General features: G+C 36.8%; 1 long non-coding RNA gene across 2 annotated transcripts; it reads left to right on the forward strand.

Moving 5' to 3' along the window:
• Positions 1-22765: 22765 nt before the first annotated feature.
• On the forward strand, positions 22766-26687 carry LOC137859597 (uncharacterized). Of its 2 annotated transcripts, XR_011098410.1 has the most exons (4): positions 22766-23109; positions 23667-23802; positions 24420-24480; positions 25508-26687. It is a non-coding gene; the product is annotated as an uncharacterized lncRNA (long non-coding RNA). The 2 variants fall into 2 exon arrangements; XR_011098411.1 differs by lacking the exon at positions 24420-24480 and having other exon boundaries at positions 22802-23109; positions 25508-26682.
• The last annotated feature ends 542 nt before the right edge of the window (positions 26688-27229 follow it).

Here is a 27229-nt window from a genome sequence, read left to right on the forward strand (position 1 = left end):
AAAGGACAGCAGAAACTAAACACAATACTTTTATGTTCAGCAAATAGTGAAAGAATGTGTTACGACTTTCTTTACAAATTCTGCTAAAACAAATTATTATTTCTGCTGAATATCTTTTCCCCACTGCCTGGGGTACTTGGAAAGTCCTACTCACTGTCTACTCCATTTACTCATCTGAAACAAAAATCAAATGGAGACAACCCATTGAAAAGGTGCAAGAACAACCCTGGCTGCCAGACTGGTCCCTTTCAATAGCCTTTTTACAGATTAACATTAAAATATTCCATACTGGGGTAATGAAGATTTGAATGCATGAATAGTTTATAACATAGTAACTAATTTTGACTTACCTGGCCAAATACAAGATTAAGAGTCTATGATAAAAAGGATTATTTTTTTGTTTCCCTTCCAGATCTGCAACACTTACAGGCTGGGAAAAAATAATAACATAATATTAGTAAACATGCATTAAATCAATAGATGGGATTTTGGCAAGACTCTCTAGGTCTGAAATATGACTATCTGGTATAATTTAGCCAGTAAGTTTTACTCTCTTTTTTTTTTTTTTAAATGTTGTTCATAGAAGACAGACATATGGTTTATGGTATAAGTATTCCTATCTTTTTTACAGCAGATATTTTGGTGGAAGAACTCTTAAGATGAGATGTTCTGTGTTATAAATTTGATAGGGCCTTACCTGAATACTGCTCTTGCAGGTCCTCCAGCACCTTTCTTCCCATCCATTCAGCCTTTCACAGTGCTGGCAGTTATGTTCTTTGGGGCAGAAAGAGACAACAAACGTGATACTAGGGTACAGTTTGTGTCTCTCCCTGAAATTATCTCCAAGGTCATCTGGAACAGAGGTGATAATTCCAATTCTGCCCCTTGGTATTGCCCACAAAGGAAGAAAAAAACAGGGGTAATGTATGAATCTGCCATCCACTACCTCTGTCAAGGAAAGAGAGCAGTTGGTGTATTTGACTATGAGTCTCTGTATCCACAAAGACAGAAGACAGCTATGGTATCTCTTACAAAAATGGGAGTTTTCTGAAGAAATTTTTTCCAGTGTCTCCCCACCCCTTTTCTGAGCTCACTGGGGAAAAGTAGGCAGAAAAAGACTGAGGGTCTGAAAAAATAAATATAAGTTGGTGAGCTGTAAGTGACAAGTGTGCTACATACACTGATAAAAGCCAGGGGTCATTCTTATAGATGTTGTCTCTACCCTTAAGTCTTGCATTCATATTCAGTTTGTGCTGTTTGGGCTGCAGAAAGGGAGAACATTTTTCTGATGATTTAATGCCAGCACAGTAGAAACTGCCCTGTGCAGCACTGCAAGCCTCCGTGGTGCACCTCAGCCGATGTCTATGTACCTTTGGGATACTTATTCCCTGTGTTTTAATGCTTTATTTTACTTTATTTTATTTTATTTTTTTAATTTGAAAGTTTCCAATTATGCATTTTATGGAAAGTTAGGTTGCAAATATACCCCATTTTTGGTTTTATTTCCTTTCAGAAAGGAAAAGGTAAAGATAAATTTCTCTATCCAAGAATGGCTGCTGTCATCACCTGAAGGAAAATCTTCAGGATCTTAGCTGCTACCTTCCACAGATGTAAACCATTAAAAAAAGATCTCTTCTGTAACAGTTAAAACAGATTCACCATTATAAAGAGAGATGTGGATGTGGGATGCTAATCTTGTTCTGCACAAATTGAAAATTCAAGAGCAATGAAAGTTAAAAAGCAAGGGCTTTTCCTGTACTTTGCTCCTTGTTTATATATATAAATATATATATTTTAAATGCTAGAAAAAATCTTCAGCATTTCTCCACAATATTTTATATGCAGGTCTACAAGATCACAAGATCAAAACAGAAGGGACATATATTTTTCAAAGTTTTGAAATCTCAGACCTTTTTATTTATTTATTTATTTATTTATTTATTTATTTTTATTTTCCTGAGAGGAAAATGCGAATAGATCATTTTTCTATGTGAATAGATCATATTTTCCAAAAGTAAAATCTCAAGAACATGTTACTTGAACCAAATCTCAAACCTTTTGGTATGTGTTCATGATTTTGAATGAGATTACTATCAAGAGAATGTGAGATGTCAAAGGCTTAGTGATCACATCTGCCTATCAATATTTTTTTTTCCAATTGTGCTTTTTAGCAAGAAAACAGGTGTTGGCATAATTTCTTCTCATGGAAACTTTTGAATGAGAGTTTGAAAGAGAACTGTCTATTCCAGCACTGGACAAGAACAAGCAGACCTCTATGAACTGTTAATTTGGGCTAATTGGAGCTTTTCATGAATTTCTCCTAAATGCCTTGGCTTTTCTGATTTATTTATTTATTTATTTTCAGAACTACTTTTATATCATTTTGCACAAACTTAATCTTGGTAAGTTGGTGAAGTCTTAGTGTGGCAAATGAGAGATGCTAAGGCTGAGAGAAAAACAGCCTGTCTTAAAAGCAGTAGATTTTGTTTATTAATTAACGAGCACTGTGAAATGAACTAAAAAACTGCCTGTGAAAGGTAAATGGATTTATGATTGAGTCAGAAATAGCTGAAAGATAGTTTACCCTAGCAGAGAAAGCCTCTTTTAATATATAACTAATGCTTTAAAAGTGCTGGAAGGACTTTTCATAAGAAGAGAAGAAAATTGCTGAGATTTGAATTGCAAATATTTGCTGCAACCATTGTTTTCCCCAAATATATGTTAAGGTAGTTTGAATTTTTTTACTGTTCCTATTTATTTCCAAGTATGACACATCAACCTACCCTTCCCCCTACCAAGTCTAAACAATTGCAAGATGTTTTCCACAAAACCTGTATGTTTATCTGTCCTAGGCAATTGAGATTAGAAAACCCAAGGGGTGTGGCTGCCAAAATTCAGACAATTATAAATTAGCTAACAGTAGCCAGCAAGAAAAGATGACTGCAAAACATTTTTCAGAACTAATGATATTTTATTTGTTCTCATGTAATCCCTTTTTGTCACAATTTACATTTATTATACCTGTTCCATTTATATACAAATGAAACCTGACATGCAGCTGTTTTTTATCTTTTTTTTTTTTTTTTTTTTTTTCCCATGGGCTAGGTATGGTTGATGTTTATTTATTGAACCCAATAATTTCAGTCATGTTGTATTCAAGGAATCTCATCTTCATCTTCTTGATAAATGAGTGAGATAGCTAGTTAATTTAATCAGGGCAATCACACTGTGTGTCGTGGGAGCTGAAGTGGGATCTCTACAACCAGTTTTATTTTATCAAAGTCAATGGGCAGTTATGAAACAAGTGGGAGATATAGATTAATTTACCTAATCCCTTTCTTGGGAAGGGATGATTATATGTATTAGCTACTGCGATTCATAGCTGAGTAACATTCACTTAAATGACCAATGATTGCAGTTTAATGTGCCATTACCCTGGAGAATAAGGCTCACTGGGATAGGAACCACTATCTTGGAGGAAGAGCAGTGATGTGGGCATTCAGCCCACTGACCTTCAGGCTGTGTCTCCATCACTATTTTGGTTTGGAGCTGGAGGGTGTTTGGGGAAGTGGCAGCTCCACCTTGGAGGCAATATTGAACCAGGATGCAGGAAGGAACTGAGTGCTATTTCTGGTCCATCTGGAGGCCAGAAGCCATCAAATTGCACCTGATGTGACTAACCAGAAGTGAAGGGAAGCTACCCAAGGAAATATGGGTTTTGTGAAGAAAATTTTATGAATAGTAATCTGCAAGATGGAGAGCAGGTATGATATCAATGCACTGTAGGTTTATTTCCCAGGCTAGATCTATGTGATGAGCTTGGTGTTAATGTCTTCCCAGTAAATGTCCAATATACAGCTTTTGTGACATGAAATATTAATTTTCCATACTAAAGAAAATGATGAAAGGAAAAAGTAAAGAATTGTCATCAGTGTGTTTGCTCAATGTTAATATCAGAAGCAGTAAAGACTCTTTTATTTATATTACAATGCTAATCCAGTTTCTCAGCTCATACAGTAATTATATGCTTCCTACAATTGAGACTATTGTATAATTGCATTCTTTGAATCATAAAGTTATATCCAAAGCAACTGTGTATTTAACCTATAATGAGATGCAACTTCCAGTATAAATAACCCTGCAATTAAAAAGGCAATGGTTACTCCAAATAAAGAAATAAAGAGATCTTTATTTTATTATTATTATTTTATTTTTATATATATATATATACATGTTTTTGTTCAGGTGGTCACACTGTCTCACTGAAAGTGCAGCAGCTTCTGGATTTTTGCTTGAGATTTTCTGTTCCTTGCAGCACACCTGTACTATGCTTGAAGCAGTAGAGCTCCAATTCCGATGAAAGCAAAAAATGTCCTCAGCTACTTCACAGACCTTTCAGGAGCTGCCTACTGCTAATTTGCTATTAAGGACAGCAATATAACTACTTCTTAGCATGCAGTGATTTTCAGACCTATTTGGTTTAAATTGATATTTATTTAAGACAGACAAATCTACTGGTAATTTGTCTTCTGAGTGTAATTGGTAATCTGCTGCTGTATCCCAGCTACAGAGTTAAAATAGGTTTAGTTGTTATTTTTTGATCTACTACCCCCAGGATCCATATTAGGTTGCTAATAGACTGGTCAAAATAACAGAAAATTGTTCATAAATGTTTAATCAGATTAAAAATCAGCATATTTTAACACAAATAAGCAATTGGAAAGTTATTTTAATATTATATTATTATCCAATTATATCTAAAAGCATTCCTACCATAGAGAGCAGGTATATAGCAGATTCATTGTATAAATACTACTTTATGAAGCCAAGTGCACAATTGTCATTTCTGAGGTAAGAGACCACTTATATTTAGAAACATATTCACTGTCATTAGCAACGTATTAGAGGAATTAGAGACTGGTGTGAAAGCTGCCTCTATTTTATTATTTCATTGCAAAATGTAAGCATGTGTTATTAGCCTCTGAAGTAGTGTAAAAAACTTAATTCTGTTATACTTGTACCTTCAATTTTTCTATGAAATTTTATTTTCTCTCTAATTACCTTATTTTCAATTCAATCTCCACTTACTAGGGTTAACACTTTCCTTTGTCTATTCAAGTCAGCTACGGATAATATTTTCTCCTTAAGCTTTTAAAGTCCTTTGGTACTTCAAATATACAGTCACTGATAATGGAAAACGTAGATTTCTACCTTGCATAACAGCCAGACTGAAGCTGTTTGCTTGGCAAAGGGACACTGAGTTAAGGGAATTGGTGTTAACAGTCAAATACCAACTGTTAAAAGCATTCTCATTAGAAGCTAAAAATGATTGACTGAGAGATGGAGCTACCAGGTGTTTACTGGAATATGTGAAGGTTTATTAACATTGGCACAGGGATGGTACTGTTTGTCTAGACACTTACAAAATCTAGTGTGTCTGGGCTGTGATTTGTGGGAACCTTTTCCCTTTGTAAACAGTATTCTGTTCTGAGTGATAGACACGGTTCCAAGTACATATCACTACTGCTCTACAGCATTAATGGGCTTTGACAGAAACCTACTACTAGTCACAAATAAAGCAAAACATTTTTATTTATTTATTAATTAATTAATTCTCTTTGAGCTAGGGAATGGGGTTTCAGAAACCCTGCTACTTCCTTTGTTCTTTATAAAATATAGCTTTTCTGTCATTCTGATAGTATTCTTGTTTTGTTTGTTTGTTTTTGTTTTGTTTTTGAGAAAGGCTGTATGGGATTGTAATATCTGAAAGAAAGGATTGTGTGTAACTCATGGAAGAGTATTTCCTAAATTATAGCAAAACACTGTGTCCTGTGCACAGATGATTTTAAATCCATCTTTTTCACCAGTTCATAAAATGGTTAATTAATATCTGCAGAAAAGGATCAGAACCCCTTCCTCTTTCCCATTCATCTTCTTCCTTGCTTTAAATTCTGCATGCATATTCTCACTAGTCACTACCAGAAAATGATTGTTTTTAAAATTTCTTTGCACCAAAAGACTACATATACTGTCATTTGCTATGTAGGCATGTAAAGCTGTTACTCTGTTCTAAGGCAGACAGAAGGATAAGTGTTTTCCAGGTCAGGTATCCATGACTGATGAGTGTATTACTGGTTAAAGTAAAGGTATAATGTCACAGCAATTTGTTTGCAAACCAGTATGGCTCTTTTGACAGTAAACCTTTGACAGTGGAAAGCTGCAATGTGGACTTAAGACAGGCTTGCACACAGCTTAAGGGGGGCAGTTCATTAATAAACCAATTCAGCAAACACTCTAGTATGTGCACCTCAAAACAAGGAACAATCTCAAATAATAGAGCTATGCCTGGCTTGTCTTCCGCTTCACAATCAGCATTGAGATATACAGTAATACCAGCATAACAATACTTAAATATACAATGGCTAGAAAAACAAGCAGCAGATTTTCTGTGATAAATGAAGTACTTTCAGACCTGTGGAATACCCATCACTCAGCATTAACTTTTGCTGTATGCAAGTGGAACAAGGAGGGAGATTTTCCTAGGTGCCATATTACACTGATTTGCAGATTAAAAAGTAAATAATAGTAAAAAGCTAAATGGTTTAGCAGGTAAATCTGTTTAAATGATGAAAAGGTCATCTTAAGATTTTATTTTTGTAAACTTCCGGAAATAGAGGTGAAAGCTGATGATGATTTCTGTAATCTGTAAGTTTTTGTTTTGGTTTGGCTTTTTAATGCAAATGAATAGAATTTTCTCTTAAACACAGAAACATGTTTCAGGAAGTTGGATGTATTCTATCAGATTCTCCCTCCCCACAAAATTGGGACCCATCATTCACCAGAAACATTTTCAGTTGACATATTTCAGCCAACCCTACTACCTACCAATTTTTCCACTGTGTACTGAGAGGAGAGTGTGCTCCTGTGCCAGCAAGAGGCTTCAGCAAGCTGTGGAGAGGCCTTCAGTCACAACGAGTTTCTTTTTCTGTAACAAAAACTGCAAGTGTTAAGGAAAGATGATCAGAGAGCTTTTAAAATGGCCACTTCATTACTACCTCCATTCTTTGAATGGCACCTGGTAACGTATTGTGCTTTTGCAATTTTGCTGTCAAAATGGATAGTGGCGTGTGGATAGTATATCTCATGGAAATAGATTGCATAGCTCACTGTAGATGCAGTTAGTCAACAAAATGCACTCTGGCACTTGGTGTAGAGACTGTAATTATTTGACTGGTGGCCAGCCTAGGTAGCACTCGGGAGCCATAAATAGTATTTAGAGGTTGCTGTAAAAGCTTTTTAATTTGTTACACCAGAGTTCATTTACATTGTACACCATATGTCATGGCAAAAGCACCCTCTCTTTGCAGAACATTATGCACAACACAATATGTTATAAACACTACTTTTTAATGGCCTACAGAGTAGCTGTAGATAGCTCATCCAGGGGGCTGTTTAAAGATGAATCTGTTACATGGCTTGAAATCCGAGGTCACTTGGTTTTAGCTAATGAAATGAGTCAAGATTCCCTCTACATTTCAGATGAAAATGGGGCCTACCAGCAGTTTAATCTCCATAATGCTAAGTCATTTGTTGAAGGCTAATGCAGGAGTCTTTACTGTAATCAGAGAATACATCCTTTGAAGACAGAGGAGAAAGACCTTGGTTCTTAAGGGAGGAAGTTGCTGAAGAAACTTGAACCCACTGCTGTGCAACTGATGTGAAAAAAGACATGCAACTCTAGTGGTGTACTCTCCTGGGGAGAGGTTACCAGCACATATAATGTAAGCTGCTGTTTTTCAAGGCTATATATATATATATATATAAAATTCTGTCACTTGAGTTCAAGAAGATCAGCTGAAATGGCAAGAAGGGCAAAGAGAGACTCCCAAAGAATGGAGTGCACGCTTTCGGGAGAAGATGAAAAGAGCTTAGCTGGCTTAGCTGCAAATTGAAGGTTGAGAGGAGATAGGATTACTCTAAATAAATGCATCAGAAAGGATTAAGCACAAGGGAGGAAGAAGAAGAACTATATAAACTGAAGGACAATGATAGTAGGAAAAAAAAAAAAAGTTTATGAGCAGTCCATTGGCAAACTTAGTCTGACAATTGAATGAGAAACAAAGAATTTTTCCCCAACATGCTGATTCTGTGAAAGAGATAGTAAATGTATCGTGTGTATTAAGCTGATGCAATACAGGGACAACCAACACCTGAAGGAGTCTGAGACACTCCTGTCCCATGTAGTCTGAGTAGATTGGCTTCCTGCATATGGCTGGGGATAGCCCTCAGTCAGAGTGCCTGTTACATCCATTATTTGTCTGGTTTTGGCTGTTTCTCAGGACATTTACCAGATAGTGGAATGAAGATTTCAACCAACCATAATGCTTTGCAGGGATGTACTGTGCCTTCAAAGGCAGAGGTGGCTCTGATCATCCCGGTGTGTTAACCAACTTAGACTTGTAAAACTTCCATCCCTGTAGTAAAGGCTTATGTTGAAACGCAAGTACTCCCTCCAGGGTTGTATGACTTTTCTTCTAAAATAGGAAAGTAATTAATTGCCATGAACGCTCCCCCATACTGTGCTTCTTACAACATTTTGAAGGAGCTTGTTAGATGCGCATAACTTACCATGCATATCCCACGTTAAACCCCTCAATTGAGAAATCCACCTTTCCAAGCTGGGGCCAGAGCCAGAGGAGTGACTCAGTCATGTGGAGCAGGTGTGGCTTTCTGATTTCATTAATTTAGATAATTGCATCTCTTCTTCAACAGCATCAATCTCTTCTGTGAGTCTTACACAGTTAAGTCCCTGGTTTATATGTCTGATCGCTGGGGCTGCTTGATGATCAGTTTTAAAAACTCTTCGTTTTCCCTTATGCATATCGACTTTGTCTGGCTACCCACTTGACCAATCAAGTCCTATTTCTGTTATAATGAGCTTCTGGAGACGTGATGAAGCTTGAATACCTAAGGCTGGCAAGAAATTACTGTAGTCTCCAACTTCATTCTGATTCTTTCCTTCTCCAACAATCTTGGTGCTGCAGCATTGCAAGAGGGATCAGCTACAAAGAGATGATGATTGTGTAAGGGGGAAACGTGCAATTTGTAAAAGTAAATAAATAATTACTATGGAGCATACAGGTATTAGGTTGATTAACAGTGGTGAAAATAAAACACTGTGATCTGTTTTGAAAAGAGGATGGTATATTCAGGAGACTATTGGATTTAGATCAAATTTATATATTATCAAATATCTGCCTCTGTTTCCATATGAGGTATAAGAACACCTTTGTATCTTCATTTCTCTAACAACTTCAGCAGTACTCAAAACTTATAGGAATGCAGGCTTTCACAAGTTTTTTGTTTTTTTAATTCTTATATGCTCAGTGTGTGTGTAACATAAGAAAATTTTAAAAAGAAAGTTTGTTTTTATGTGAAACTTGTTGAAGTTTGGTGTACCTTGGACTTCAAGACCACCATACAAACATGTTAATTCTAACACGTTTTTTTGTTGTTTTTTTTTTTTTTTTTTCACTGCCAATGTTTCATTTTCATTTCTTCTTTAGTCTTTTTGTATGTTTGAAAATATGCTTTGTGGTTTTTAGACCATTTTCAGAGATGTGCTTAAACTATCTCTGTGCTTGGAATTAGGCAAATCTGTTACATAAACATAATTCCTGACTATGTATGGCAAAAGGCATTAAAAACATATACATATATACGACATTATGTCATATATATGTATACGACATATATATGTATACTTTCTATCATATTATTATTTTATGGGGGGGGGGGGGGGGAAGAGGAGGCGTATTGTATGACTGCAAACAGCCATGCCAGAATTTAATCTTTATCTTTGTTCTGTTTAAAAGAGAACATTGCAGTTTCTCTGAAAGCACACAGATATGATCACAGGAGTTTAATCTGGTAAATGAAGTAACAGACCTAGGAATATTTTGATTGATACCTTCATCTATTCACAGAATAAAAAAGTAACAAGGATTTAAGTATCAACTGTCTTTGCAAAGTGTCTGATTTCAAAGCTGATGATTTTAGAGGTAAGCAGAGGTTCAGAAGTCTGTGCACACCTGCTTGCAACAACTATAATTTGTTTTTTATTTCCATGGATCAAATTTGATACACATTGAAATCATCTGTAGTGGTCCTGTTGCAGCGTAGCAGATCCTGCCTTAAGAGGCTGTAGGAAAACTCTCACCAACTTCATCTGCTCTGCTTACTGCTGGAGGTCTAATCCAGGCAATTGTGAGTAGTGTGGCTTGGTGAACTGTACCATTATAGTAAGAAATAACAAATTCTCTCAGATGCTTGATCAGCTAATGTTCAGCTTGAGGATGCTTTCACAAATGGAGGCCAAGGCCTTTTATAATGTGACAGGAAACAAGATAATGCAATGTGGCAGATTTTGTGTGGAAGAGAATTGGGGTCATGTAGTATGCCTACGTATAATGCAACCTTATGCCATAATTAAGACATTGAACAGAAGCTGCTGAGAAGGATTAGCTATTGATCCATGTTTATTCTTTTTTATATATTTTTAAGGTAAATCCTCATGCTAGAGGGTGTTTATTTATTTATTTATTTATTTTTATTAAGGTACTTTAGTTCTTTAACTTCCTTTATTTTCATTGTAAATATTTTTTATATATCTTTATCTCTGTTCAGATGAAAAGAAGGATTTCTAAAAGGTGTCTGACTTTAGAATCTGGCCTACAAAACAGAGCAGAGATCTATTGCATTGAACCATCACTCCCATGATTCATCACAGCATTACATGTATATCCAAGAGGAGGCATGTTTCTCACTTTCAGGGAAAAGTGCAGAAATGTCATTTTTCAAGTATATAGAGGTGATTGTGTGTGTTTTCTCTTTAAATAGTGAATTACCCATAAAACTGTGTGCTCTTCCTAAATATGTATTCCTTAAAAAGTAATTGTACATATGGCTGTGACTGAAAGATGTCAAACATAAATTCTGGAGAGACAAAGAAAAAGAAAATTCTGCAGAAGGAAGTTGTAGGCTGAAGGGCATAGCTGATATGTGCTTTTGGAGCCATGTTAGAAGTCAGCTGGGATGGAGGAGAGAGGGAAAGGCAGAACGAGGCTAAGTTCAATTATTTTATTTGGTTCTTTCACCGGTTGTTTCAAATTTTCAAGCTGGTGCTTAGGAACAAAAGGTTTACAGACCAGCTGTTTCAAAAAGGTGCCAATGAAACCTTTGAATGAAAAGAAAATGATCCATTAGTATCAAAGGTAAATTTCTCTCATGTGACATGGAAAATTGAAAAAGAATGTAAAGATGTGAAAGTCTGTGAGAAGATCCCTTAAAGTTTAAGGTGTGTTTGGAACTGATCTGGGTTTTTGTAGCTAACAAAAAATCATCTTGGTTTTCTATTTGCTCTCCTGCACTGTTTTGTTGCTCTCAGCAAATCTCCAAGTTTATTTCCAAGTTATATAAGCCAGCTCTTAACAGTTTGATACTTTTCTTCAGATCCATCCATCTGATATACTACTTTTCCCTTCATTTTGTTTTTCATAGGTTTAATCCTTTAAGATTAAAAGCCTTGCAATTTAAGAAATATTTCAATTATAGAAGAGATAATCTCTACTGTAGCAGAAATATTCCAAGGTGGCATGCTGCTTAAAAATAAATATTTGTCTCTGATAGAAATTGGAGGGAGTCAATGTGGGATGACTTGGCTAGTGCTGTCCATTAGAAAAAGGTCTGGAAAAGAAAATACATTGTCTGCTGTAGTTTTCTGGCACTTTCTTTTAATTTGGGGAATGAGATGAAAACTCCAGTATGCTTACATATATTTTTCTCAGAAAAATAGAGTCCATCCCGACTCTTCAAGTATGTCTTCACCTCTTTGAGGAGTCTCTGCTAACAATCTATGGAGGGTTAGTGAGCTCTGGGGTCTAGAAGATCCACTTGTCTCTAGCAGAGCAAAAATAATCCGTGATGCTAGAACACTGCAGCTTGGAAAATAGCAAAGACATGTCATAGCTCTGTTAAAATCTTATTTCCCACCAATTTGAGTCCCTGAGCTAGTATCTTTGTGCAACTCACCTGTGAATTATCACTGTGGCAGCAGAAGAGCCTGCAAGTGCAAAGCACAGAGTATTGAAGAACTCTAAAAACACAAATGGGTCTACTTTATACAAATAAAAATTAAGAGCCCCTGATATAAATAATATGGAATAAGTAATGATCAGAATGTGAATTTCTATGAATGCCTGGCCTTTTTCGATTCTTGTGGTACTCCTGTGGAGCTGAAGATCTTTAAAGTCCTGTAAAGTTCACAAGGCAGTCATTTCACGACATTTAGTCTGAAGATGATCTTCATCCTATTTTAGACAAATATGGAAAAAGGAGGAAACAAAACCACAACTTTGTGAACAATTCTTGAGGACTCCATCAGATCTCTGCCAAGTTCCCTGAGCATCAATCTGGATGAAAACAAGACATAGTACCTCCTTTTTCATGAAAAATTTACTTGTAAGGAAAGTTTTCAAAATTTTTGGTAGATGTTCCCTTTTAGAGATTGCACAGGTATACTTGGGCAAATCCATCAGATGAAGAAACCTTCTTGTCACTGTCAAAGTTAATTCTAAGGAACAAAAACACAACCCAAAGGCTTTTCCACTGGGAAAACCACTGTCAGAACCTCATGTGCTGTACCTATTTCACCAAGAACGTGAAATAGGTACAAAATACCAGACTTACTAATTAAAAACAAACAAAACAAACACACGCAAACACCACAACAAAACAGGCATATTGAATACATTTGTGTGTCTCAGTATATACAGTTCAGAAAACAGAACATCATTCATATTTATGAGGAGTAATTTGTATCAATTCATAATTATCTTGTGTAAAATTAATTTTCTCAGCGCATAAGCAAAGTAAAATATTCAAAGGCAAGATGAAATGGTCATAACAAAAATATTTGTAATAAGCACACACGTTGCATTCAGTAAGCAATTTTTGGGTACTTTTGCAAGGCAGTGGAATCCATCCCAAACACCCTTGTGCCATTCAGAGAACATAGCTTGGTCTTGTTTTCCATTTGCCTTTCATCTCACAGTCAAGGGCTCGTCTGGTCAAGAGTCATGAGCTATAAAACCAGTAACCAGTTTTCCTGTGGATAAAAATTCAAGGTTTGGCAATTTCCAAAGGGAGCCTCTTCCCTTTCCTGGTCCTTCTTAAAATCACTTGGAAGAGAAATTTCTCTCAGCACGGTCTCTTGAGATCACTTTTTCTAGGATATATAACCTGAGAGCTTCCGGGATCTGAGGATGGGCCAATTTGAAGAACAAGCAAGAAGGTACAGTGCAGCTTTTGCTAAGTCTTGCATGTATTCTCGTTGTTCCATCTTACACACCTTCTCCCCCAATAACTCACCTCCATGCCTTTGGTGTAATACCTGCTCTGATCAGTGCTCCCAAGCAGTGCTGCAATACCCACGAACACTGCTATTAATAGTGCTTTCCAGCAGACCAATTCATTTCCCCGCTCCAGTCATTATGGTCAGTCAGTGACCTTTAACAGATGAAAGCCTGAGGCTGAGCTGAACAAACTTGCACCCTGCAATCAAAGCAAATTCAGAGGAATAATTGTTGCATTAAGCCTTAACCAATGTTTTTAATGATAAATTTACATTATTTTGTTGTTGTTATTACTGCCAGTAGTACCAACATGGAAAATGTACCATTCTGAACTATTAATGCTCTTTTTTTTTTTTTTTTTTTTAAAGAGGTCTAATAATTTACTGTATGTTTTTTGTTTGTTTGTTTTTAATTAATTTTGTCTCATCTTTATCCAAGTCATGGAGAGCTGGTAAGAGGACCTGTAATTTCAGTAATTTAGGTATATGTAGTTCAGTAATTTAGGTATATGTAGTGTATGTTGTGCATACTGTTCAAATGAATGTCTCCAGGTGCAGGATGTACAATAAAGTGTGTGAGGAGGTGAGTTTCTGAGCATGATCTATCTGATATGAACGGCCATCAACAGGCAGAATGTGCCAGGGCATCTTCATCTGGAGACTCCAGTCTCCTTCATGAATCTTAGTGAATTCACAGCATCATTATGAGGTAGAAATACAGTTTTGTACTCTGATCATCCTTGGCAAAAGTGAACATTTGGGGGGGAATGGAAAGGGTGTTTCAGCAATGAGTTTCAATGCTTAATTACACCTATTTTTTGTATGATATTTTGTGTACACCTTAAAACATCTCAGCATATGAAAACACACTTTCAGACAACTGAAGGTAGACAATCACTAGGAAAGTCCTTAAAAATTAGTATGAACCATTGGAAAATGCAGGGCACTGAAATGTTTCTAGTCAAGTCAGTGGCTAAATGGGAAGAGAAATGGAGGGCCTCAATTTCCATTGACAGTAAAATATCACTATGTGGTGGTTTTACAGCCAGAACAAAGGAAATGTTTGCAGAGGACTTCATTTTTGAGAATCAGTGCAGTGCATTGAGGTGTCTGTCATCTGTGCCTGTCAGGATTGCTCCTAACATTAACAAGATGACAACAACAACAACAAAATGTGTGCTAAGGTAACCTTCTTAATGTTTTACTTCTTGGAGATGCGCTTCCCCTCAACTGGCCAAACAAGAGGTTCCCAGCTAAACCAGTGAGTTTCCTGATAGTCTGACTGTCTGTTGTTCTTGTTTTCAGGAGTTTCATGTTTATTGATTCTTCCTTTGATAGGTATAAGATGCATGCAATTTGCCATCTCCAAATTATTTTTAGTATCAGGCAATTTAAAGTAAAAATAATGAAAACATTCATTTCATCTTAATGCAATGACTGTTTAAACAGTTACTATATTTAGTATTACAAAATAAGAGAATGGTTTATAAGTACCTAAACAGTAACTTAGAACCAAGAAGTTCATTGTCTGAGGAGTTAACAGGATATTTATATCACTCTCTCCTTTCAGTGGCCTCCAAAGAATAAGCTCTTGATATGGGGACAACCTTATTTTCCATATGTATCTGTTTTTCTCTGGTATTCGATTCAAATGAAATTTCTGCTTCTCTGCTCAGGGATGTACATAATAGAATTTATGAATTACTAGAATCAAAATATCAATTGTCATACTTCCCCAGCAGATTAATGGTTATCAGTTTGTAATGCTGCTGATATCCCTTGTGTGTTGATAGATAGTAAACAAAACTCGCTGCTGAATGCAAATACAAAGCCTAAGGATTGATTTTGTAGTAAAATGGACTATAAACAGGTAACTGATCTATGGTAAATGCAATGCTCTGTTTACTACATTAGTGGGGCTTAGAGTTCATATCTATAGCTGGGCAGGTGATTTACAGAAGAAAATAGAGTAAGAAATTGTTGATTGATTAAAGCTATTAATGAATCTGCTTAAATTTTGAGTGTTTGTCTGCAAAGGTTTCTCTTGGTTCCAGGACATGAAGAGCATTTTGGAAAGGAAAATAGCTCAGTAGAAACTCTAGTGATTTTTTTCACCAGCTTTGTAGTGAATCAGGTTTTACTTCCCTCTATGCCACTGTGCTGTGTATCACCGTTGGTTATTCCTGACCACTTGTACTGCAAAGTTTCTCACTCATCTGATGAAAATGTAAATATTTCCTCCATAGACTGAGACATGAACCTCCAGAAAGAGGTTCAGCAAAGGAGCCTAAGGTGTTTGCCAAGCTTCCTGGCTGCTGGAGGTGCCCCTATCCCCAGGGCTTAATGGGAGCTTTGATTAATCAGTTCAGTTAAGTTCCTAAAGTTGTCTGGATTCAACCTTCTTTTACACAGCATATACTGTGTGAAAGCACAAGGCTCAGACTTACAGAGAGAGTTTTGTATCTTTCTTTTTTTAAGAGACAAGTCCATTGATTTTGGTAGGAATGAAGCACATTGATTATCAAGTTTGCTGGGTACTTCTAACATTAGAGCAAAATATAGTTCTCTCTTTCCTCAGATTTTTGTTAATTTATGAACTGTCTTTATCCTATTTATCAAAATTCATTTTGGAAATACTTGTTCCTCATTATTTCTTTTTCTCATTAGGTTGGCTACTTTGGCTTTCTTCCATGGAAACCTTTTAGGTGTAGCTTGCAAACTGATTCTTTGTTAGCATTATGTTTTTGTTTTCTCTGAACCTGTTTTCACTGTTTTCCTCCTTGGCTAATAGAAATTTGGGAATCAATGAGCCAGCAGGATAGTTCCTGCCTGTCAGTCTTGTCCATGCTGTCCGTTGCTGATGCATCTATAAGACCCCATTGCTGACTCATTTGTGACACAGAGAAGCTATCTGGAATTATTAGCTCAGGCATTGCTTCCCTCCTATATTTAAATGTAGGTGTTGCTTTGAAGGCCTTTAAACTGTGCTGGCAATCATTGTTTTCTGAAATAATTCATTCAAATGCTTGTTGCTGTTTGTTTGTTTGTTTGTTTGTTTCTCTTTTTTCTTTTTTTCTTTAAGATTCTTAAGAGGTGAATTGGAATACTCTTGTTTACAACAAGAAAGAATGGTGCAGATACTTTGTTTCTTTATCAGAAATGAGCACCTCAATGAGCCAGGAGAAAGTCCTGTTTTGAAGATAATGGGTTCCCCTACCAAATACAGCTGTATTGCTAGTAGAAAAGTTGCTAGTGGAATTTGAAGAACATATTTCATAACAGAAAACTTGTGTTTTTGAAATATTATTATGATCTAGAGAGAACAGAGAATTTAGGTGAATTCAAAATCAAACTTTCTGCATGAAAATTTGAAAAGGCTTTATTTTGATGAAATGGGAATATTTGTTTTTTATGAGTTTATGTGCACATGCACGACATGTAGATGTGTACAACTGAGCTTTTTACATAGAGAAGTTGTTTTATGAAACACACACACAAAAAAACAATCTGGAAATTGTAAAAATAAGATTTTTTTTTATTTATTTTAAATAACCAGAATTGCTTCTAAACATTTTGCTAGAAGGAAAGCTGAATGTTTTTTTGTTATATAGGTACTAATGGAAGTTTCTGTCTTATTCTGACTTATAGCAATTTACTTAAACAGGATGACAATATGTATGAAGTAAAACCAGAAGGTTTTGGGCAAAACAGAAATTAAAATAAGATATTGAAAATTTTAGTTAATAAGTAATATGATAGAAAAGCTTTTTCTTTTTATTCAGCACCTTCATTATTATTATTATTATTATTATTATTATTATTATTATTATTATTATTATTATTATTATTATTATTATTATTAATTATTATTATTTTTTATAGCAGAAGCTTTTCTATTATTTTTCCTTTGTATTTCAGACTGGTCAAATGCAAAATTTTATAGATCCACATCCAGGAGGTGTGGGGCAGGCCAAATCCCAGTCTGGAACTCTGCAGCTGTGTTTGTAGTGTTTAGAAACAACAGACCTTGGGCTAAACACCTTGAACATTGGAAATATTGTGATTTCAGTGAAATTCATAGTTGTTCTTTGATGTCTGTTTCACTCAGAGTTCTGTCTCTTCTTTTGATCTATTCAGTGCTCGGAGTTAGGAAACTTGATGCAGAATCGCCAATTTGGTTAAAACTTCCTGCTAAGGTGGCTGTTAATTTTGGATAGGAGGTGCAACCATAAATCACCAGGAAAAACAATACTTTACAAAATCAAACTGCATCAGCATCTATCATTAGTTCTACTATATTACTGAATTAGTAACCAAGCCCAGTTCCCTTAGGCAGATCAATCATACTGTTAACAGGTTCCCATGACACCATCCCATAGTAACCAGTCCCTATCCATTATGCACAAAATGCCACTGACTCTTCCCATACCTTCATACATCTACCTAAATGTTTAACACTAAAATTTCTGGGATATTCTCTGCAGAAATGGAAAGGACATCACCAGCATTAGGGCAGCTTTTCAAGTGTCCAAGCAATCAGCCCTGGCTTGTTTCACTGCATATGAATTGGCTTGGAAGAAGAGGGACATTCCTTCCTCCCAGGCAATCAGCACTGCTAAAGCCATCAGGACCTGATTGGTAATGAATCTGAGACTGTCCTGTCCATTCCCATTCTTCAAACGTTTATTTGAGATTGTGGCCATATCATATCTGGCCACTTAGGAAGTGTGCAATAAGCTAGACCATTTCCCTCGCAGATGGCAGATGGGGTTGGGGGTGGGGAGGGACTTAAGAGTATTGCAATCAGCTCTCCACAAATATCCCTGCAACCTATTGATGCTAGAGCTAAAGCTGTTATAGCTTCAAGCAAATGGAAAAATGTTTCTGAAAGCATTAAGAGAGCTATGGCAGGAGCATGAGATTTTCACTTTAAATAAAAGAAAGAATTTAATACATTTTCTAAGCCTCGCAAACTGAGAGACTGTAACAGTCTCTTAAAAGACCTTAAGGATGCTAGTAAGTGCTCAGATATCCTTAGGCTGCCATCAAGACAAGCAGACACAGAAAGGATGGGTTGCATACCCATTTTCTTGATACTTGAAGGATCAGCAAGAAGTGAGAATCTTCAAAGGACATGTCCTAACTAATAAAAAGAATATATAAATAAAAGCGATTATGCCCTGTGTGTCATTAAGTTACCAATGCATGGTATGAAAAATTATTTATAACAGCTGGAGCTTGGTCTCTGTATATGTCAGTGAATGCCAGCAGAGAATGCCACTCCAGAGCTTACACTATGGCCATGGGTGGTTTAGGGCCCCATATTTTGATGTGCAAATGCAGCTTGGTGTCTGCACCATTAAACCAGTGCACAATTAAGTTGTCAAAGCATCTTGGTTTTCCTCCTCTGCTGATTTTTGCTCTCCTGTTTGGCCACCTAAGATGCAATCACACTCCAAGAACTGAGTCACACCGAACAAGCGGGATGCAGCTGACACTTTTGTTGCCTCCAAGGACCTCTGTAACCTGCCTGAGGCCCTGTGACCAAGTTGGCAAAAGAAGCAATCAAATGTCTTGCTTCTCTGTTCTCACAGAAAGTCAAAGTACAACACTTCACTGCACTGGTGAAGTCTCTGCTGGATTCAGTGAAAAAAAAAATTGAGTCTGTGAACTGAATCTCACCTGGAGTCCTCCAGGTCTAGGGGTGGTCTTCTTGGCTTTTGCAGGGAAAGATGAAAGCATGAACTTTGCCCCTTCTGAGACAGAAAAACTGATTTTATCACAGATCTGGGAGCAATTTATGTTTTATTTTCCCACTGAATTCAGCTTGGTTCTGCAGAAACTATTCCTCCTCTCCTCTCACCCAAAGGCTGAAGTTCAGAGCTGATGGCTGTTTTAGCAGAGGCTTGCAGCCTTGCCCTCAGCAAATACAGCTCAAGTTCAAAACATACTTGCTCCTCTGGAGCCTGGTGGAATGGTAGCACTCCCACTCAGAAAGTGGCCTGCAGCTTTAGAGAAACTTTAATGCTAAATAGAATGGGTATTAAATAGGGAGGAGTGTGGTGTTTCTGGAGTCTCTTCTGTTATATATCCACTATGGGGTTGGTATCTCCCTGCCTATGTGATCAGGAATGTCCAGAAATTCTGTACTTAATTTTTTTGAAACCAGACCCTGAAAGAAAGTAGTTCTGCTCATGTGTATATTTTCTCCAGGCAGATGAATGTTGTTAAAACAAAAATAAAATAAAACAAAACAAAACAAAAAAAAACTCTAAAGTTTCTAGCGGTGTTAGAAATTCAGATGGTGTTTTTAAGGATGGAGGATTTTGAATTTGTTTTTTGTTATAATAATGCAATAAATTAATGAATTATTTCAAAGCACAAAACACAAACAAAAGACAAGAATTTGAATGGCCAATAACAAGAAGGAAGGTTGACAAATAAGCAAGAGGGTTCATCTCCTATTTTCAGTCTGGAGATGTCTTTGTCCATTAATTTTGCTTTAGTTAAATATGCAGCAAATGGACATTGGGTCTCAGGTAATGCAACAGTTCTTGAAGTTTTAGCAGTTCAATTTTATCTGGGCAAATGCAGGTGCAAACCATATGAATCATTTGAGATTTTAAAAAGCAGCTCTATTTTAAAAAAATGAAAGGTAAATGACTTTAGATGGCAAACTACATCAGGAGAGCTAAATAAGGAAAAAAATATTGTTACAGTGACAGTAATATTAGCTGCCACAAACAAAATCAGTCAATAAAAGCACTTTGGAAAGTTAAAAAGCCAAATGAATGAATAAGGCTCTCCCTAAATTCAATATTCTCTTGTATAAAATATTAGTACTCGGACTAAAATCACCTCCTGAGTACAGGATTTTTTTTTCTGTTTTATCAGCAGTCTCTCTCTTTCCCCTAGTAAATTCATTTATTTGCTCAAAACTGCAGTGTGTTGCCAGCACTTTCCAATACAGATACATAAGATAATGCACACTTCATCCACCCTAAAGCTCTCATTCCACAGGTTATTGATTTAACCATACTTCTGTAAAGACAAACAGCCAAATTCTCTGCCTTCTTCTGACTCAACTGACAAAAGCTTCTCCAACCTTCTGTTGCTGGATGAAGTCAATCTCTGATAATGAGGGCACTGGGGACTACATTTACACTCAGCCAAGCATGGAGCCTGTGCTCAGAGTCACTTGCCCACTGTTCCAGTGGCTGACAATTAAAGTTTTGTTCTGATGCAGGCTCAGTGCAAGCTATGGAGGCTCTCTGACAAGGTGAAAGCCAGTCATTATCTATAGATCTGAGAAGATCATCACTAAAAGTAGAGGCAGGGAAGAGCTTTTCACCAGGAAATCTATCCCAACTTATCTTTTTCTAAGCAGTCGAGATAATAAACTTGAACAGTGTGCTCTTTAATAGTTAGCAAAATGCATAATGAAAAAAATCCCAGAAACTGAAATACATGTTTCCTTTTGTGTCCTGTTTCTGTCAGAAATGTAGAAATCACACTTAAAACAGTACGTGCTGTGAAGAAGAGTTGACACTGTCTACATGAAGGTGAAGATTTTCTATCATATCAATGTAAACAATTGCAAAGGAGAAATGTGTGACTCCTTGTGTTGCCAGTGACTTGATCCAGCTCTGTGAGCCAGCCAGCTCATCTTTTTTCCTGAGTAAAGCTTCCAGAGTTTCATTACCCTTAACTCCTAGTCTGCAGGAGATTGCAAGGTCTGTATCTTCATGCTCTTCTGAATATAGTTGGATCATCAAGGCTTATCCTGCACTTTCTGTCTCCAAGTTGAACATGAATTTAAGCTAAATTTGACCTAGTTGGTTGGGAAATTTTGACCCTGTCCTGCAGGTAAGAAGATGGGTCAGTGATTGAGGCTTCCTCCTCCTCCAGGGAGGGTTTCTGTGGGTCACTGACAGAAAGTGAATTCTAAGAAAATGCCTGGGGTCCTGGTAACAGAGACGGGCTGATTCTGTAGGGTGAGTTCCTCTCACAAGCTCACAAGCCCTGCCTGTGTCAGCTAGCCGACTTCAGAAAGAGCATTCAGGCATTGGAATGGGTTTCCCAGGGAGGTGGTAGAGTCACGGCCCCTGGGGGTGTTTAAGGAAAGGTTGGACGTGGTGCTTAGGAACATGGTTTAGTGGGTAATATTGGTGGCAGGGGGATGGTTGGGCCAAATGATCTTGGAAGTCTTTTCCAGCCTTAACGATTCCGTGAGTCTATGATTCTGCTGCTACTTACAGGCCTCTGTGCTAAACCTGATTTACAAACTCTCTGATAGTCACCTGGGAATTATCACAAATGTGCAGGAAGAAGTAAGAGTAAAACAGTCCCTAGCTGGCAGCTGTGGCTAACATACAACCTGTATATAAGTTTATATTAAATATAAGTATAAATATTATAATTGTATATTATTCATTCTATATTATTTCTTAAACATACAAAATACATGCAAAATCTTCTGGGGGTAGAGGGAAGGCAGAGAATATGAGAGGCAATAGCACTATGCCTTTCCTTCTCAATTCAATTCATTCTAACTCTTATAAGACAAAACTCAAATTAGGCTTCACATGACAGGTTGACTTTTGACTGAGAAAGAGCAGCAGCTGGTCCTCCTGCACACACCAGTTGCCCTGTTGTCCAGGTCCTTCATGGACAAGGAGATGTGCTACTTTCCTTTTATTTAGCAGTAGGTCTCCACTCCAGGATCCAGTGCCATATCAGCCCCGCCCTGAAGCAACCCAGAAAACACAGGAGAACTGTTTGCAGTTCATTTCCAGCTACCAGATAGTACCAGATTTGATAGGTGTGTTGTTGTTGCTGTTGTTTGTTTATTTTCCCTGACAAGGACATCTGTTTACTAGAACTCATCTCCAGCTTTAGTGAACATCAAAAAGGATGTCTGTGAGACTGCAGCTGGATTTAGATGGTACAAAGCCCTTCAAGTGACTGTTTAAATCGCTTTTTCTCTTCTGCATTCCCCATCCCCAAATAGAGATCAGTTAATTTTAAGAGCATCTCTAGGTTTCAGAAACTTATATTATGTGACTGTGACTGTCCTAACTTGTGTTTCACTTTTGGGGTAAAAACAAAACCAAAAAAATCAAACAAGCAAACAAAAAAAGAGCTCCCTAATTCCCCCCCCCCCCAAAAAAAAAAAAAAAAAGTAATTAAAAAAATTAAACAGAAAAGAGCAACTATCTTAAAATGTGCTTTTTCTTAAACAAAAGTAGGCATTTGGACAGACAGGGGGAAATGAGTAAATGAAGAAGCACATTTTTTTATTCCTCTCCTCCTAATAGCAGACAGCATACACTTAATCTCAGGAAGATCTGATTTGGAAGTGCTGTGCTTTCATGTTGTATGCCTATATGACTGTTTATTTAGTTGTGAGTTGATTGATTAGGAAATAAGTGCTTTTCAAGTTGACAGTATAAATAATGAAACTTTATTAGTGATATATGTGACACATTTAACAATGCTAATTTTCTGTACTGCTCTGTGTAATTCACTTGCCTTTTTCAGTGGGCTGTAAACAATAGGAGTTTTGAGGGAAATCGCTAATTTGTTGGCTTTTTAAAAGGCAAGAGACAGGAATCCAAAATTTACAAATATTTCCAGAGTGCCACCTAGTGGGAAAAGAATTGAAGCCGCAAGAAAATCTGGACTCAAATACAGCTTTGGTGAGTATGTCTTAATATACAGAACTGTCTCTTCATTTTATGCAATAACTAAACACAGGCAGCTACTAATAACTTTTTGCTGTTTAGTGATCATTGGAAAACTTTATTTATTCCCTTTTTTTTGTATTAAAGATATATGTATGCTAGAAATAATAAAAATGAATACATTCTCTGATTCCCTGCTTTTGTTATTTTGAAAACAAACAAACAAATGTCAGGCCAGAGCCAAAACTTCAGATTTGATTTAATAATCTCATATTCTTGTATCTCAAAAGCCTTAAGTCATTTCATTTTCATTCTTTTAATTCAAATATAGATATTTGAATTTAAAATTGTCATACATAAAAATTTAAGATCATGGTTATGAAAAATACTTCAAAACAAAAGAGCTTCAAATAATCCAGTTGATGTCTTATTGCTTTCATGTGTGGTTTCAGCACAAGCAGTGCTTGGTGCTCCTTAGCAAAGCCACAGCACCTGGAGTTGTGTGGTTATAGCGAACTCATTGCAACCTTTAAAGCAGGTTTCTGCTAGCGCTTTAATGTCTTATTACACAGGCAGTCCTGAGGGTGTTCAAAGAAACCCAAATTCTGCTCTCTGCAGAGCTGCTAGCTCTGCAAGGCCTGAGCCAGGTGTGATGGGAGTCAATGCTACAAACTCACCAAGTTTCTCTTGCCTAAAAGTGCCTGGGAGGTAAGCAGGGCTTGGTGCAGGTGGGCTGGCATGGGGTGGGGGAAGGGTAAAGGGTACAGACCAGCCTGTGTGAATGAACACTGTGTGTATCTGCTATGGGTAGATCAAGCATAGCATTTCAGAGCCCAGGCCCAGGCAGCCTGTTGTCATTGTTCTTTTGTGTGCATCACTTTTGTTGTTGCTCCCTCCTGGGAAGGAAGTTAGGGGATCTTAGTGTATTGATTTCTGGTCCTACAACTTGCTGCAAGAACAACTTCTATCCAAGTGTGTGGGTGTAATGTTCAGAATGTCCCCCTAGCTTCATTACTTAGTAAAGGCTTACAACAAAACAGACTCTGAGGAGTGTGTTTTCCATGGGCTATTTCTGTGCTAAATGTATTTTCACTTAAAAGTAGGAAAATCAACTTGGCTCTCCTTTCATTTCTATCTGATTCTTAATTCATGCTCCTCAAATTTATTTTTTAAATGTGACATATATCCAGGAATGACTTATGCTAAAGAGGAGCTCTAATTACTTTCATAAAGACCAACTTTGAGATCTAGGAAATGTTCTTAGCAAATGTGTGACCTGGGTGGGGTGTGTGTTCATGAGAGTTTTTTTTTTCTCTATGCTAAAGGTAATATTGACAATATGGAACCTAAATACAGTGTGTTTTGTCCATGTGTCATACAACACTGGTAAGCTCATTGATCTCAAGGTGAGATAACACAAAGAGGGAAATGACAAGAAAAACAATATGAGACTAAGGCAGGAAGTCTCCCCCCCCCCCCCAGCTGTGAAGTAGAAGACTCTTATATCAGCACTGGTGAATGATTAGCAGAGAGAAGGAGCAAGAAGAGGCAGTGCGCTCAATATTGCTTCCTGCTTGATTTAACCAAGCTCTGCTTTTGCCCTTCTCGAGTGTTCTTGAGTGGAATGAACTGAAAAATTATGTAGAGATCTGCCTTGCAGGCTGCATGTTTGCTAAGCTAAAAGAACAATAATTTGTCAATGAAAGTGTTTAATGGCAGTAGGGAGAGTTCTCATTGCAAGTAAGGAATATGGGGAGAGAAGGAGGGGTGGAAAGGGAAGGAGCAGTAAGGAAGGGATTTTGGTGCTAGGGTAGTTTGCATTTTCTAATGAGGTCAAAAAAGCAGATTGAGTGCTGTCCGGTCTAGACTCTATCAACTTTACAGGCAGATATTTCCTTTTACCTAAAGGTTCTGCTGAGAAGAACATGTTAATAATCTATTTGGAGGTGTAGTGTAGGAGATAGTTTTTCCCTTGTGGTAGTGTTCTTTGAAGGAGGTGCTCTAGCATTATTACTGTATATTTTTATGGTGCTAGGCACTGTGTACTGTATGTGTGAGGTGTGTGTGTTATGTGAGCATGCAGACAGAAATCTGGAAAGAAAGAAACAAGACTGAAAGGCAGCCATGACAGGTACAGACTAGTACCATGAGGTACAACTGCAGGAGTTAAAAGCAGCAATAAGGGACACCCTTCTGAGAGCTAGAGACTGGATCCTGCTTCCCTGACTGATATGTCTTTATGCAAATGATTGCTGGTGGGCACAAAAAATGACTTCCATGACACAGAGTCTTCTGAGAGGCAGAAATACTCTGTAAAGTTGCATATATATATATATATATATATATATATATTTATTTATTTTTAATAAATGTTTTCATTTTTCTCTCTTATTTCCAAATTGTTCCAACTCAGATCTTGTCAAGTTGCTGATCAAGGTGTGAAGGCTGACAGACTGTGGTCTTGCAGAAGCAGGAACTCAAATTATATGCCCCTGAAAAAGAGAAATTTGTAATTCTCACTTTGTGACAAACAGTTCCTCGAAAATCCTCTGGTGTTTGACTGAAAGTATATGATGGTCTCTTCATAGTAAGAAAACATCCTAAATCATGTCTGGAGATGTCTCCAAATGATTAGCTGTGGGTATTTTTACTCAACTCAAGCCTAGTTTTATTGCACTCATGGGAATAACTTATACAAGCAGAACAACATGTGTGCTCTTGAGTTATCTTTTTTTTTTTTTTTTGCTAATATCTTTAAAATATTTTTGTAACAGTTTAAAACATACAACCAGCACAAACTATATGTGTGATTGTGGTGTGATAAAAAGGTTTGTTTGTCACTTATTTGTCTTAAACTAACCCTGAATGACCGAAGATGATTTCTATCACAGCAGATATTCTTGCCTTTACCCCACCCCCACTTTATCTTGCTGGTCACTGTCAGCGCACAAGTGGTACCTCACTATGGAGTCTGGGAGTTCGCTCACATCTTTCAACACATCACTTCCAATGCAGTGTTTTCTAGTATCCCATTTTTGCCAGTCTTTAACAGGTTTTCTTCTCCATGCTAAGATAATCCACACTGTATTTAATAATCTTTTACTGACTGACAATTCTTCATAGCTGTCATTAAAGAGTGATGAATTCAGTCCAAAACACCATGAAGCTAATGAAAGTCTCTGCATTGATTTCTTTTTTTTTTTTTTTTTTTAATTTCTTCTCCATTTTCCTCTCCATACTTTTCAGTGCCTGTGCTATCTATTCATTTTGATGGAGTTTGGATCAATCCTCGCAGAGTTCTAAGATGAGCCTAAAGTGGAAATAAGAGGTCATGGAAACAAAACTGAAGCATAGGCCACAAATGGGGAGATTCTAATATACGAGTTTGCTTAGCTGATTTCTATACAAACACAAATATAAGAGGAGACATATTAATCTAGGTGTTAATGTATGGGTTGCATCATTTTAATTATTCTAGAGTGTGTAAGAACATGAGTCTGGTAAATATTTAATTTTTAACTGAAATAAAATATTGATTACAATTTCTCTATTAATCCATATTACTTTGATTCTGCACTTTTTACACTTTTAATAATTTAAAAGAATCTCTTAGTGGACACTTCCTTCTCTATCTCAGGATGGGGGCAGGAGATAAGTGTGGAAATGTAGCACTTTTTTTTTTTCATTTTTTTTCTTCTCTCTGTACCATCACTTCTGAGTCAGTTAGTTTAATTACATAACAAGCCATAACCTCTTTTTTCTGTTTAGTTGGTTGGTTGCTTGTTAGGTATTACTATAACTTAAGAAACTTACTTTTTTCTTGAAGAAAACTTCCTCCATACTTCTAAGCTTCAAAAACGACAGTTCATAACATTAGCTAATTATCACACAGTAATACTCCTGACTATATGACATGCAAAAGAATCCCAGTCCTTTTTTACGTGGAAGAGGAAAGCATTCATGTTTCAGAGAGAGGCTGGCCTACTCCAATGAAGCTAGAAGTTTGAAAGAAAAAAGCTGAATCCACAGCTAGAGCTGAAGGATGATACAGAAAAATAAGATATCAAAATTATTGTTCCTTTGCATACTACCTTGAACATGTGCATGCATTAAGGTTAAAAATCAGGATACCTAA

Source organism: Anas acuta, chromosome 7 (genome assembly GCF_963932015.1).
Source record: "Anas acuta chromosome 7, bAnaAcu1.1, whole genome shotgun sequence".
Lineage (NCBI taxonomy): Eukaryota > Metazoa > Chordata > Aves > Anseriformes > Anatidae > Anas > Anas acuta.